Source organism: Eschrichtius robustus, unplaced genomic scaffold (genome assembly GCF_028021215.1).
Source record: "Eschrichtius robustus isolate mEscRob2 unplaced genomic scaffold, mEscRob2.pri scaffold_26, whole genome shotgun sequence".
Lineage (NCBI taxonomy): Eukaryota > Metazoa > Chordata > Mammalia > Artiodactyla > Eschrichtiidae > Eschrichtius > Eschrichtius robustus.
The window spans coordinates 6,795,833-6,812,483 of record NW_027175249.1 but is presented as its reverse complement, the minus strand read 5'-3'; positions in this window follow the sequence as shown (position 1 = coordinate 6,812,483).

Sequence of the window (16,651 nt, the reverse complement as noted above, 5' to 3'; positions counted from 1 at the left end):
AGCACTGTGATGCAAAGGGAATGGAGCATTGTGATTACAGGGGTCATGGAGCATTGTGATGACAATTGTTCTAGAACATTGTGAAGACAGGGATCATGGAGCATAGTGATGAAAGGGGCCATGGAGCATTGTGATGACAGGCGTCATGGGACAATGTGTTGACAGTGGTCATGGAGCATTGTTAGAAAGGGAACATGGAGCAATTTGATTTCAGGGGCCATGAAAAAATGTGAATACATAGGCCATGGAGTATTCAGATGAATGTGGTCAAGGATCATTGTGACGACAAGTGTCCTGGAATATTGTGATGACACGGTTCATGGAGCATTGCGATGACAAGGGCCATGGCGAAATGTGAAGACAGGTGTCATGGGGCTTTGTGATGACAGTGGTCATCTAGAATTGTGAAGAAAGATATCATGGAGCAATGGGATGACAGGGGCCATGGAGCATTGTGATGACAGGGGTCATGGGGCATTGTGATGACACGGCCATGGAACATTATGATGACAATAATTCTGGAGCATTGTGATAAAAAGGGCATGGACCATTGTGATTAGAGGGGCCAAGGAGCATTCTGATGACAACGGCATGGAGCATTGTGACGACAATTGTTCTAGAACATTGTGAAGACAGGGATCATGGAGCATAATGATGAAAGGGGCCATGGAGCATTGTGATGACAGGCGTCATGGGACAATGTGTTGTCAGTGGTCATGGAGCATTGTTAGAAAGGGAATATGGAGAAATTTGATTTCAGGGGCCATGAAAAATTGTGAATACATAGGCCATGGAGTATTCATATGAATGTGGTCAATGATCATTGTGACAAAATGTGTCCTGGAATATTGTGATGACACGGTTCATGGAGCATTGCGATGAAAAGGGCCATGGCGAAATGTGATGAGAGTGGTCATCTAGAATTGTGAAGAAAGATATCATGGAGCCCTGGGATGATAGGGGCCATGGAGCATTGTGATGACATGGGTCATGGGGCATTGTGATGACACGGCCATGGAACATTATGATGACAAGAATTCTGGAGCATTGTGATAAAAAGGGCATGGACCATTGTGATTCGAGGGGCCAAGGAGCATTCTGATGACAACGGCATGGAGCATTGTGATGACAAGGTCATCGAGCATTGTGATGACAGTGGTCATGAAGCATTGTGATGAATGTGGTGATGGATCATTGTGATGGCAAGTGTCGTGGAGCATTGTGATGACAGGGGTCATAGAGCATTTTGATGACACGGTTATGTAATATGGTGATGACCAGAATTCTGTAGCACTGTGATGAAAATGGAATGGAGCATTGTGATTACAGGTGTCATGGAGCATTGTGATGACAATTGTTCTAGAACATTGTGAAGACAGGGATCATGGAGCATAGTGATGAAAGGGGCCATGGAGCTTTGTGATGACAGGCGTCATGGGACAATGTGTTGACACTGTCATGGATCATTGTTAGAAAGGGAACATGGGGCATTTTGATTTCAGGGGCCATGAAAAAATGTGAATACATAGGCCATGGAGTATTCAGATGAATGTGGTCAAGGATCATTGTGACGACAAGTGTCCTGGAATATTGTGATGACACGGTTCATGGAGCATTGCGATGACAAGGGCCATGGTGAAATGTGAAGACAGGTGTCATGGGGCTTTGTGATGACAGTGGTCATCTAGAATTGTGAAGAAAGATATCATGGAGCAGTGGGATGACAGGGGCCATGGAGCATTGTGATGACAGGGGTCATGGGGCATTGTGATGACACGGCCATGGAACATTATGATGACAAGAATTCTTGAGCATTGTGATAAATAGGGCATGGACCATTGTGATTAGAGGGGCCAAGGAGCATTCTGATGATAACGGCATGGAGCATTGTGATGACAAGGGTCATCGAGCATTGTGATGACAGTGGTCATGAATCATTGTGATGAATGTGGTCATGGATCATTGTGATGACAAGTGTCGTGGAGCATTGTGATGACAGGGCTCATAGAGCATTGTGATGACACGGTTATGGAATATTGTGATGACCAGAATTCTGTAGCACTGTGATGAAAAGGGAATGGAGCATTGTGATTACAGGGGTCATGGAGCATTGTGATGACAATTGTTCTAGAACATTGTGATGACAGGGATCATGGAGCATAGTGATGAAAGGGGCCATGGAGCATTGTAATGACAGGCTTAATGGACATTGTGTTGACAGTGGTCATGGAGCATTGTTAGAAATGGAACATGGAGCAATTTGATTTCAGGGGCCATGAAAAATTGTGAATACATAGGCCATGGAGTATTCAGATGAATGTGGTCAAGGATCATTGTGACGAAAAGTGTCCTGGAATATTGTGATGACACGGTTCATGGAGCATTGCGATGACAAGGGCCATAGCGAAATGTGAAGACAGGTGTCATGGGGCATTGTGATGACAGTGGTGATCTAGAATTGTGAAGAAAGATATCATGGAGCACTGTGATGACAGGGGTCATGGGGCATTGTGATGACACGTCCATGGAACATTATGATGTCAAGAATTCTGGAGCATTGTGATAAAAATTGCATGGACCATTGTGATTAGAGGGGCCAAGGAGCATTCTGATGACAACGGCATGGAGCATTGTGATGACAAGGGTCATCGAGCATTGTGATGACACTGGTCATGAAGCATTGTGATGAATGTGGTCATGGATCATTGTGATGACAAGTGTCGTAGAGCATTGTGATGACAGGGGTCATAGAGCATTGTGATGACACGGTTATGGAATATTGTGATGACCAGAATTCTGTAGCACTGTGATGAAAAGGGAATGGAGCATTGTGATTACAGGGGTCATGGAGCACTGTGATGACAATTGTTTAGAACATTGTGAAGACTGGGATCATGGAGCATAGTGATGAAAGGGGCCATGGAGCATTGTGATGACAGGCGTCATGGGACAATGTGTTGACAGTGGTCATGGAGCATTGTTAGAAAGGGAACATGGAGCAATTTGATTTCAGGGGCCATGAAAAATTGTGAATACATAGGCCATGGAGTATTCAGATGAATGTGGTCAAGGATCATTGTGACGACAAGTGTCCTGGAATATTGTGATGACACAGTTCATGGAGCATTGCGATGACAAGGGCCATGGAGAAATGTGAATACAGGTGTCATGGGGCTTTGTGATGACAGTGGTCATCTAGAATTGTGAAGAAAGATATCATGGAGCACTGGGATGACAGGGGCCATGGAGCATTGTGATGACAGGGGTCATGGGGCATTGTGATGACACGGCCATGGAACATTATGATGACAATAATTCTGGAGCATTGTGATAAAAAGGGCATGGACCATTGTGATTAGAGGGGCCAAGGAGCATTCTGATGACAACGGCATGGAGCATTGTGACGACAATTGTTCTAGAACATTGTGAAGACAGGGATCATGGAGCATAGTGATGAAAGGGGCCATGGAGCATTGTGATGACAGGCGTCATGGGACAATGTGTTGTCAGTGGTCATGGAGCATTGTTAGAAAGGGAATATGGAGAAATTTGATTTCAGGGGCCATGAAAAATTGTGAATACATAGGCCATGGAGTATTCATATGAATGTGGTCAATGATCATTGTGACAAAAAGTGTCCTGGAATATTGTGATGACACGGTTCATGGAGCATTGCGATGAAAAGGGCCATGGCGAAATGTGATGAGAGTGGTCATCTAGAATTGTGAAGAAAGATATCATGGAGCCCTGGGATGATAGGGGCCATGGAGCATTGTGATGACATGGGTCATGGGGCATTGTGATGACACGGCCATGGAACATTATGATGACAAGAATTCTGGAGCATTGTGATAAAAAGGGCATGGACCATTGTGATTCGAGGGGCCAAGGAGCATTCTGATGACAACGGCATGGAGCATTGTGATGACAAGGTCATCGAGCATTGTGATGACAGTGGTCATGAAGCATTGTGATGAATGTGGTGATGGATCATTGTGATGGCAAGTGTCGTGGAGCATTGTGATGACAGGGGTCATAGAGCATTTTGATGACACGGTTATGTAATATGGTGATGACCAGAATTCTGTAGCACTGTGATGAAAATGGAATGGAGCATTGTGATTACAGGTGTCATGGAGCATTGTGATGACAATTGTTCTAGAACATTGTGAAGACAGGGATCATGGAGCATAGTGATGAAAGGGGCCATGGAGCTTTGTGATGACAGGCGTCATGGGACAATGTGTTGACACTGTCATGGATCATTGTTAGAAAGGGAACATGGGGCATTTTGATTTCAGGGGCCATGAAAAATTGTGAATACATAGGCCATGGAGTATTCAGATGAATGTGGTCAAGGATCATTGTGACGACAAGTGTCCTGGAATATTGTGATGACACGGTTCATGGAGCATTGCGATGACAAGGGCCATGGTGAAATGTGAAGACAGGTGTCATGGGGCTTTGTGATGACAGTGGTCATCTAGAATTGTGAAGAAAGATATCATGGAGCACTGGGATGACAGGGGCCATGGAACATTGTGATGACAGGGGTCATGGGGCATTGTGATGACACGGCCATGGAACATTATGATGACAAGAATTCTGGAGCATTGTGATAAATAAGGCATGGACCATTGTGATTAGAGGGGCCAAGGAGCATTCTGATGACAACGGCATGGAGCATTGTGATGACAAGGGTCATCGAGCATTGTGATGACAGTGGTCATGAAGCATTGTGATGAATGTGGTCATGGATCATTGTGATGACAAGTGTCGTGGAGCATTGTGATGACAGGGGTCATAGAGCATTGTGATGACACGGTTATGGAATATTGTGATGACCAGAATTCTGTAGCACTGTGATGAAAAGGGAATGGAGCATTGTGATTACAGGGGTCATGGAGCATTGTGATGAAAATTGTTCTAGAACATTGTGATGACAGGGATCATGTAGCATAGTGATGAAAGGGGCCATGAAGCATTGTGATGACAGGCGTTATGGGGCATTGTGATGACACGGCCATGAAACATTATGATGACAAGAATTCTGGAGCATTGTGATAAAACGGGCATGGACCATTGTGATTAGAGTGGCGAAGGAGCATTCTGATGACAACGGCATGGAGCATTGTGATGACAAGGGTCATCGAGCATTGTGATGACAGTGGTCATGAAGCATTGTGATGAATGTGGTCATGCATCATTGGGATGACAAGTGTCGTGGAGCATTGTGATGACAGGGGTCATAGAGCATTTTGATGACACGGTTATGTAATATTGTGATGACCAGAATTCTGTAGCACTGTGATGAAAAGGGAATGGAGCATTGTGATTACAGGGGCCATGGAGCATTGTGATGACAATTGTTTAGAACATTGTGAAGACAGGGATCATGGAGCATAGTGATGAAAGGGGCCATGGAACATTGTGATGACAGGCGTCATGGGACAATGTGTTGACAGTGGTCATGGAGCATTGTTAGAAAGGGAACATGGAGCAATTTGATTTCAGGGGCCAGGAAAAATTGTGAATACATAGGCCACGGAGTATTCAGTTGAATGTGGTCAAGGATCATTGTGACGACAAGTGTCCTGGAATATTGTGATGACACGGTTCATGGAGCATTGCGATGACAAGGGCCATGGCGAAATGTGAAGACAGGTGTCATGGGGCATTTTGATGACAGTGGTCATCTAGAATTGTGAAGAAAGATATCATGGAGCACTGGGATGACAGGGGCCATGGAGCATTGTGATGACAGGCGTCATGGGGCATTGTGATGACAGGGCCATGGAACATTATGATGACAAGAATTCTGGAGCATTGTGATAAAAAGGGCATGGACCATTGTGATTAGAGGGGCCAAGGAGTATTCTGATGACAACAGCATGGAGCATTGTTATGACCAGGGTCATCGAGCATTGTGATGACAGTGGTCATGAAGCATTGTGATGAATGTGGTCATGGATCATTGTGATGACAAGTGTCGTGGAGCATTGTGATGACAGGGGTCATAGAGCATTGTAAGGACACGGTTATGGAATATTGTGATGACCAGAATTCTGTAGCACTGTGATGAAAAGGGAATGGAGCATTGTGAGTACAGGGGTCATGGAGCTTTGTGATGACAATTGTTCTAGAACATTGTGAAGACAGGGATCATGGTGCATAGTGATGAAAGGGGACATGGAGCATTGTGATGACAGGCGTCATGGGACATTGTGTTGACAGTTGTCATGGAGCATTGTTAGAAAGGGAACATGGAGCAATTTGATTTCAGTGGCCATGAAAAATTGTGAATACATAGGCCATGGAGTATTCAGATGAATGTGGTCAAGGATCATTGTGACAAAATTTGTCCTGGAATATTGTGATGACACGGTTCATGGAGCATTGCGATGACAAGGGCCATGGCGAAATGTGAAGACAGGTGTCATGGGGCATTGTGATGACTGTGGTCATCTAGAATTGTGAAGAAAGATATCATGGAGCACTGGGATTACAGGGGCCATGAAGCATTGTGATGACAGTGGTCTTGGGGCATTGTGATGACACGGCCATGGAACATTATGATGACAAGAATTCTGGAGCATTGTGATAAAAAGTGCATGGACCATTGTGATTAGAGGGGCCAAGGAGCATTCTGATGACAACGGCATGGTGCATTGTGATGACCAGGGTCATCGAGCATTGTGATGACAGTGGTCATGAAGCATTGTGATGAATGTGGTCATGGATCATTGTGATGAAAAGTGTCGTGGAGCATTGTGATGACAGGAGTCATAGAGCATTGTGATGACACGGTTATGGAATATTGTGATGACCAGAATTCTGTAGCACTGTGATGCAAAGGGAATGGAGCATTGTGATTACAGGGGTCATGGAGCATTGTGATGACAATTGTTCTAGAACATTGTGAAGACAGGGATCATGGAGCATAGTGATGAAAGGGGCCATGGAGCATTGTGATGACAGGCGTCATGGGACAATGTGTTGACAGTGGTCATGGAGCATTGTTAGAAAGGGAACATGGAGCAATTTGATTTCAGGGGCCATGAAAAAATGTGAATACATAGGCCATGGAGTATTCAGATGAATGTGGTCAAGGATCATTGTGATGACAAGTGTCCTGGAATATTGTGATGACACGGTTCATGGAGCATTGCGATGACAAGGGCCATGGCGAAATGTGAAGACAGGTGTCATGGGGCTTTGTGATGACAGTGGTCATCTAGAATTGTGAAGAAAGATATCATGGAGCAGTGGGATGACAGGGGCCATGGAGCATTGTGATGACAGGGGTCATGGGGCATTGTGATGACACGGCCATGGAACATTATGATGACAAGAATTCTTGAGCATTGTGATAAATAGGGCATGGACCATTGTGATTAGAGGGGCCAAGGACCATTCTGATGATAACGGCATGGAGCATTGTGATGACAAGGGTCATCGAGCATTGTGATGACAGTGGTCATGAATCATTGTGATGAATGTGGTCATGGATCATTGTGATGACAAGTGTCGTGGAGCATTGTGATGACAGGGCTCATAGAGCATTGTGATGACACGGTTATGGAATATTGTGATGACCAGAATTCTGTAGCACTGTGATGTAAAGGGAATGGAGCATTGTGATTACAGGGGTCATGGAGCATTGTGATGACAATTGTTCTAGAACATTGTGATGACAGGGATCATGGAGCATAGTGATGAAAGGGGCCATGGAGCATTGTAATGACAGGCTTAATGGACATTGTGTTGACAGTGGTCATGGAGCATTGTTAGAAATGGAACATGGAGCAATTTGATTCCAGGGGCCATGAAAAATTGTGAATACATAGGCCATGGAGTATTCAGATGTATGTGGTCAAGGATCATTGTGACGAAAAGTGTCCTGGAATATTGTGATGACACGGTTCATGGAGCATTGCGATGACAAGGGCCATAGCGAAATGTGAAGACAGGTGTCATGGGGCATTGTGATGACAGTGGTGATCTAGAATTGTGAAGAAAGATATCATGGAGCACTGGGATGACAGGGGTCATGGGGCATTGTGATGACACGTCCATGGAACATTATGATGTCAAGAATTCTGGAGCATTGTGATAAAAATTGCATGGACCATTGTGATTAGAGGGGCCAAGGAGCATTCTGATGACAACGGCATGGAGCATTGTGATGACATGGGTCATCGAGCATTGTGATGACACTGGTCATGAAGCATTGTGATGAATGTGGTCATGGATCATTGTGATGACAAGTGTCGTAGAGCATTGTGATGACAGGGGTCATAGAGCATTGTGATGACACGGTTATGGAATATTGTGATGACCAGAATTCTGTAGCACTGTGATGAAAAGGGAATGGAGCATTGTGATTACAGGGGTCATGGAGCACTGTGATGACAATTGTTTAGAACATTGTGAAGACTGGGATCATGGAGCATAGTGATAAAAGGGGCCATGGAGCATTGTGATGACAGGCGTCATGGGACAATGTGTTGACAGTGGTCATGGAGCATTGTTAGAAAAGGAACATGGAGCAATTTGATTTCAGGGGCCATGAAAAATTGTGAATACATAGGCCATGGAATATTCAGATGAATGTGGTCAAGGATCATTGTGACGACAAGTGTCTTGGAATATTGTGATGACACAGTTCATGGAGCATTGCGATGACAAGGGCCATGGAGAAATGTGAATACAGGTGTCATGGGGCTTTGTGATGACAGTGGTCATCTAGAATTGTGAAGAAAGATATCATGGAGCACTGGGATGACAGGGGCCATGGAGCATTTTGATGACAGGGGTCATGGGGCATTGTGATGACACGGCCATGGAACATTATGATGACAATAATTCTGGAGCATTGTGATAAAAATGGCATGGACCATTGTGATTAGAGGGGCCAAGGAGCATTCTGATGACAACGGCATGGAGCATTGTGACGACAATTGTTCTAGAACATTGTGAAGACAGGGATCATGGAGCATAGTGATGAAAGGGGCCATGGAGCATTGTGATGACAGGCGTCATGGGACAATGTGTTGTCAGTGGTCATGGAGCATTGTTAGAAAGGGAATACGGAGCAATTTGATTTCAGGGGCCATGAAAAATTGTGAATACATAGGCCATGGTGTATTCATATGAATGTGGTCAAGGATCATTGTGACAAAAAGTGTCCAGGAATATTGTGATGACACGGTTCATGGAGCATTGCGATGAAAAGGGCCATGGCAAAATGTGATGAGAGTGGTCATCTAGAATTGTGAAGAATGATATCATGGAGCCCTGGGATGTTAGGGGCCATGGAGCATTGTGATGACAGGGGTCCTGGGGCATTGTGATGACACGGCCATGGAACATTATGATGACAAGAATTCTGGAGCATTGTGATAAAAAGGGCATGGACCATTGTGATTGGAGGGGCCAAGGAGCATTCTGATGACAACGGCATGGAGCATTGTGATCACAATGTCATCGAGCATTGTGATGACAGTGGTCATGAAGCATTGTGATGAATGTGGTGATGGATCATTGTGATGGCAAGTGTCGTGGAGTATTGTGATGACAGGGGTCATAGAGCATTTTGATGACACGGTTATGTAATATGGTGATGACCAGAATTCTGTAGCACTGTGATGAAAAGGGAATGGAGCATTGTGATTACAGGTGTCATGGAGCATTGTGATGACAATTGTTCTAGAACATTGTGAAGACAGGGATCATGGAGCATAGTGATGAAAAGAGCCATGGAGCTTTGTGATGACAGGCGTCATGGGACAATGTGTTGACACTGTCATGGAACATTGTTAGAAAGGGAACATGGAACATTTTGATTTCAGGGGCCATGAAAAATTGTGAATACATAGGCCATGGAGTATTCAGATGAATGTGGTCAAGGATCATTGTGACGACAAGTGTCCTGGAATATTGTGATGACACGGTTCATGGAGCATTGCGATGACAAGGGCCATGGCGAAATGTGAAGACAGGTGTCATGGGGCATTGTGATGACAGTGGTCATCTAGAATTGTGAAGAAAGATATCATGGAGCACTGGGATGACAGGGGCCATGGAACATTGTGATGACAGGGGTCATGGGGCATTGTGATGACACGGCCATGGAACATTATGATGACAAGAATTCTGGAGCATTGTGATAAATAGGGCATGGACCATTGTGATTAGAGGGGCCAAGGAGCATTCTGATGACAACGGCATGGAGCATTGTGATGACAAGGGTCATCGAGCATTGTGATGACAGTGGTCATGAAGCATTGTGATGAATGTGGTCATGGATCATTGTGATGAAAATTGTCGTGGAGCATTGTGATGACAGGGGTCATAGAGCATTGTGATGACACGGTTATGGAATATTGTGATGACCAGAATTCTGTAGCACTGTGATGAAAAGGGAATGGAGCATTGTGATTACAGGGGTCATGGAGCATTGTGATGAAAATTGTTCTAGAACATTGTGATGACAGGGATCATGTAGCATAGTGATGAAAGGGGCCATGAAGCATTGTGATGACAGGCGTTATGGGGCTTTGTGATGACACGGCCATGGAACATTATGATGACAATAATTCTGGAGCAATGTGATAAAAAGGGCATGGACCAGTGTGATTAGAGGGGCCAAGGAGCATTCTGATGACAACGGCATGGAGCATTGTGATGACAAGGGTCATCGAGCATTGTGATGACAGTGGTCATGAATCATTGTGATGAATGTGGTCATGGATCATTGTGATGACAAGTGTCGTGGAGCATTGTGATGACAGGGGTCATAGAGCATTGTGATGACACGGTTATGGAATATTGTGATGACCAGAATTCTGTAGCACTGTGATGAAAAGGGAATGGAGCATTGTGATTACAGGAGTCATGGAGCATTGTGATGACAATTGTTCTAGAACATTGTGATGACAGGGATCATGGAGCATAGGGATGAAAGGGGCCATGGAGCATTGTGATGACAGGCGTCATGGGACATTGTGTTGACAGTGGTCATGGAGCATTGTTAGAAATGGAACATGGAGCAATTTGATTTCAGGGGCCATGAAAAATTGTGAATACATAGGCCATGGAGTATTCAGATGAATGTGGTCAAGGATCATTGTGACGAAAAGTGTCCTGGAATATTGTGATGACACGGTTCATGGAGCATTGCGATGACAAGGGCCATGGCGAAATGTGAAGACAGGTGTCATGGGGCTTTGTGATGACAGTGGTCATCTAGAATTGTGAAGAAAGATATCATGGAGCAGTGGGATGACAGGGGCCATGGAGCATTGTGATGACAGGCTCATGGGACATTGTGTTGATAGTGGTCATGGAGAATTGTTAGAAAGTGAACATGGAGCAATTTAATTTCAGGGGTCATGAAAAATTGTGAATACATAGCCCATGGAGTATTCAGATGAATGTGGTCATGGATCATTGTGATGACAAGTGTCGTGGAGCATTGTGATGACAGGGGTCATAGAGCATTGTGATGACACGGTTATGTAATATTGTGATGACCAGAATTCTGTAGCACTGTGATGAAAAGGGAATGGAGCATTGTGATTACAGGGGTCATGGAGCATTGTAATGACAATTGTTCTAGAACATTGTGAAGACAGGGATTATGGAGCATAGTGATGAAAGGGGCCATGGAGCATTGTGATGACAGGCGTCATGGGACAATGAGTTGTCAGTGGTCATGGAGCATTGTTAGAAAGGGAACATGGAGCTATTTGATTTCAGGGGCCATGAAAAATTGTGAATACATAGGCCATGGAGTATTCAGATGAATGTGGTCAAGGATCATTGTGACAAAAAGTGTCCTGGAATATTGTGATGACACGGTTCATGGAGCATTGCGATGACAAGGGCCATGGCGAAATGTGAAGACAGGTGTCATGGGGCATTGTGATGACACTGGTCAACTAGAATTGTGAAGAAAGGTACCATGGAGCACTGGGATGCAGGGGCCATGGAGCATTGTGATGACAGGGGTCATGGGGCATTGTGATGACACGGCCATGGAACATTATGATGACAAGAATTCTGGAGCATTGTGATAAAAAGGGCATGGACCATTGTGATTAGAGGGGCCAAGGAGCATTCTGATGACAACGTCATGGAGCATTGTGATGACAAGGGTCATCGAGCATTGTGATGACAGTGGTCATGAAGCATTGTGATGAATGTGGTCATGGAACATTGTGATGACAAGTGTCGTGGAGCATTGTGATGACAGGGGTCATAGAGCATTGTGATGACACGGTTATGGAATATTGTGAAGACCAGAAATTTTTAGCACAGTGATGAAAATGGAATGGAGCATTGTGATTACAGGGGTCATGGAGCATTGTGATGACAATTCTTCTAGAATATTGTGAAGACAAGGATCATGGAGCATAGTGATGAAAGGGGCCATGGAGCATTGTGATGACAGGCGTCATGGGACAATGTGTTGACAGTGGTCATTGAGCATTGTTAGAAAGGGAACATGGATCAATTTGATTTCAGGGGCCATGAAAAATTGTGAATACATAGGCCATGGATTAATCAGATGAATGTGGTCAAGGATCATTGTGACAAAAAGCGTCCTGGAATATTGTGATGACACGGTTCATGGAGCATTGCGATGACAAGGGCCATGGCGAAATGTGACGACAGGTGTATTGGGGCATTGTGATGACAGTGGTCATCTAGAATTGTGAAGAAAGATATCATGGAGCACTGGGATGACAGGGGCCATGAAGCATTGTGATGACAGGGGTCATGGGGCATGGTGATGACACGGACATGGAACATTATGATGACAATAATTCTGGAGCATTGTGATAAAAAGGGAATGGACCATTGTGATTAGAGGGGCCAAGGAGCATTCTGATGACAACGGCATGGAGCATTGTGATGACAAGGGTCATCGAGCATTGTGATGACAGTGGTCATGAAGCATTGTGATGAATGGGGTCATGGATCATTGTGATGACAAGTGTCGTGGAGCATTGTGATGACAGGTTTCATAGAATATTGTGATGACACGGTTATGGAATATTGTGAAGACCAGAATTCTGTAGCACTGTGATGAAAAAGGAATGGAGCATTGTGATTACAGGGGTCATGGAGCATTGTGATGACAATTGTTCTAGAACATTGTGAAGACAGGGATCATGGAGCATAGTGATGAAAGGGGCCATGGAGCATTGTGATGACAGATGTCATGGGACAATGTGTTGACAATGGTCAAGGAGCATTGTTAGAAAGGGAACATGGAGCAATTTGATTTCAGGGGCCATGAAAAATTGTGAATACATAGGCCAAAGAGTATTCAGATGAATGTGGTCAAGGATCATTGTGACAAAAAGTGTCCTGGAATATTGTGATGACACGGTTTATGGAGCATTGCGATGACAAGGGCCATGGCGAAATGTGAAGACAGGTGTCATGGGGCATTGTGATGACAGTGGTCATCTAGAATTGTGAAGAAAGATATCATGGAGCACTGGGATGACAGAGGCCATGGAGCATTGTGATGACAGGGGTCATGGGGAATTGTGATGACACGGCCATGGAACATTATGATGACAAGAGTTCTGGAGTATTGTGATAAAAAGGGCATGGACCATTGTGATTAGAGGGGCCAAGGAGCAGTCTGATGACAACGTCATGGAGCATTGTGATGACAAGGGTCATCGAGCATTGTGATGACAGTGGTCATGAAGCATTGTGATGAATGGGGTCATGGATCATTGTGATGAAAAGTGTCGTGGAGCATTGTGATGACAGGTGTCATAGAGCATTGTGATGACACGGTTATGGAATATTGTGAAGACCACAATTCTGTAGCACTGTGATGAAAAGGGAATGGAACATTGTGATTACAGGGGTCATGGAGCATTGTGATGACAATTGTTCTAGAACATTGTGAAGACAGGGATCATGGAGCATAGTGATGAAAGGGGCCATGGAGCATTTTAATGACAGGCGTCATGGGACATTGTGTTGACAGTGGTCATGGAGAATTGTGAGAAAGTGAACATGGAGCAATTTAATTTCAGGGGTCATGAAAAATTGTGAATACATAGCCCATGGAGTATTCAGATGAATGTGGTCATGGGTCATTGTGATGACATGTGTCGTGGAGCATTGTGATGACAGGGGTCATAGAGCATTGTAATGACACGGTTATGTAATATTGTGATGACCAGAATTCTGTAGCACTGTGATGAAAAGGGAATGGAGCATTGTGATTACAGGGGTCATGGAGCATTGTGATGACAATTGTTCTAGAACATTGTGAAGACAGGGATTATGGAGCATAGTGATGAAAGGGGCCATGGAGCATTGTGATGACAGGCGTCATGGGACAATGAGTTGTCAGTGGTCATGGAGCATTGTTAGAAAGGGAACATGGAGCTATTTGATTTCAGGGGCCATGAAAAATTGTGAATACATAGGCCATGGAGTATTCAGATGAATGTGGTCAAGGATCATTGTGACAAAAAGTGTCTTGGAATATTGTGATGACACAGTTCATGGAGCATTGCGATGACAAGGGCCATGGAGAAATGTGAATACAGGTGTCATGGGGCTTTGTGATGACAGTGGTCATCTAGAATTGTGAAGAAAGATATCATGGAGCACTGGGATGACAGGGGCCATGGAGCATTTTGATGACAGGGGTCATGGGGCATTGTGATGACACGGCCATGGAACATTATGATGACAATAATTCTGGAGCATTGTGATAAAAATGGCATGGACCATTGTGATTAGAGTGGCCAAGGAGCATTCTGATGACAACGGCATGGAGCATTGTGACGACAATTGTTCTAGAACATTGTGAAGACAGGGATCATGGAGCATAGTGATGAAAGGGGCCATGGAGCATTGTGATGACAGGCGTCATGGGACAATGTGTTGTCAGTGGTCATGGAGCATTGTTAGAAAGGGAATACGGAGCAATTTGATTTCAGGGGCCATGAAAAATTGTGAATACATAGGCCATGGTGTATTCATATGAATGTGGTCAAGGATCATTGTGACAAAAAGTGTCCAGGAATATTGTGATGACACGGTTCATGGAGCATTGCGATGAAAAGGGCCATGGCAAAATGTGATGAGAGTGGTCATCTAGAATTGTGAAGAATGATATCATGGAGCCCTGGGATGTTAGGGGCCATGGAGCATTGTGATGACAGGGGTCCTGGGGCATTGTGATGACACGGCCATGGAACATTATGATGACAAGAATTCTGGAGCATTGTGATAAAAAGGGCATGGACCATTGTGATTGGAGGGGCCAAGGAGCATTCTGATGACAACGGCATGGAGCATTGTGATCACAATGTCATCGAGCATTGTGATGACAGTGGTCATGAAGCATTGTGATGAATGTGGTGATGGATCATTGTGATGGCAAGTGTCGTGGAGTATTGTGATGACAGGGGTCATAGAGCATTTTGATGACACGGTTATGTAATATGGTGATGACCAGAATTCTGTAGCACTGTGATGAAAAGGGAATGGAGCATTGTGATTACAGGTGTCATGGAGCATTGTGATGACAATTGTTCTAGAACATTGTGAAGACAGGGATCATGGAGCATAGTGATGAAAAGAGCCATGGAGCTTTGTGATGACAGGCGTCATGGGACAATGTGTTGACACTGTCATGGAACATTGTTAGAAAGGGAACATGGAACATTTTGATTTCAGGGGCCATGAAAAATTGTGAATACATAGGCCATGGAGTATTCAGATGAATGTGGTCAAGGATCATTGTGACGACAAGTGTCCTGGAATATTGTGATGACACGGTTCATGGAGCATTGCGATGACAAGGGCCATGGCGAAATGTGAAGACAGGTGTCATGGGGCATTGTGATGACAGTGGTCATCTAGAATTGTGAAGAAAGATATCATGGAGCACTGGGATGACAGGGGCCATGGAACATTGTGATGACAGGGGTCATGGGGCATTGTGATGACACGGCCATGGAACATTATGATGACAAGAATTCTGGAGCATTGTGATAAATAGGGCATGGACCATTGTGATTAGAGGGGCCAAGGAGCATTCTGATGACAACGGCATGGAGCATTGTGATGACAAGGGTCATCGAGCATTGTGATGACAGTGGTCATGAAGCATTGTGATGAATGTGGTCATGGATCATTGTGATGAAAATTGTCGTGGAGCATTGTGATGACAGGGGTCATAGAGCATTGTGATGACACGGTTATGGAATATTGTGATGACCAGAATTCTGTAGCACTGTGATGAAAAGGGAATGGAGCATTGTGATTACAGGGGTCATGGAGCATTGTGATGAAAATTGTTCTAGAACATTGTGATGACAGGGATCATGTAGCATAGTGATGAAAGGGGCCATGAAGCATTGTGATGACAGGCGTTATGGGGCTTTGTGATGACACGGCCATGGAACATTATGATGACAATAATTCTGGAGCAATGTGATAAAAAGGGCATGGACCAGTGTGATTAGAGGGGCCAAGGAGCATTCTGATGACAACGGCATGGAGCATTGTGATGACAAGGGTCATCGAGCATTGTGATGACAGTGGTCATGAATCATTGTGATGAATGTGGTCATGGATCATTGTGATGACAAGTGTCGTG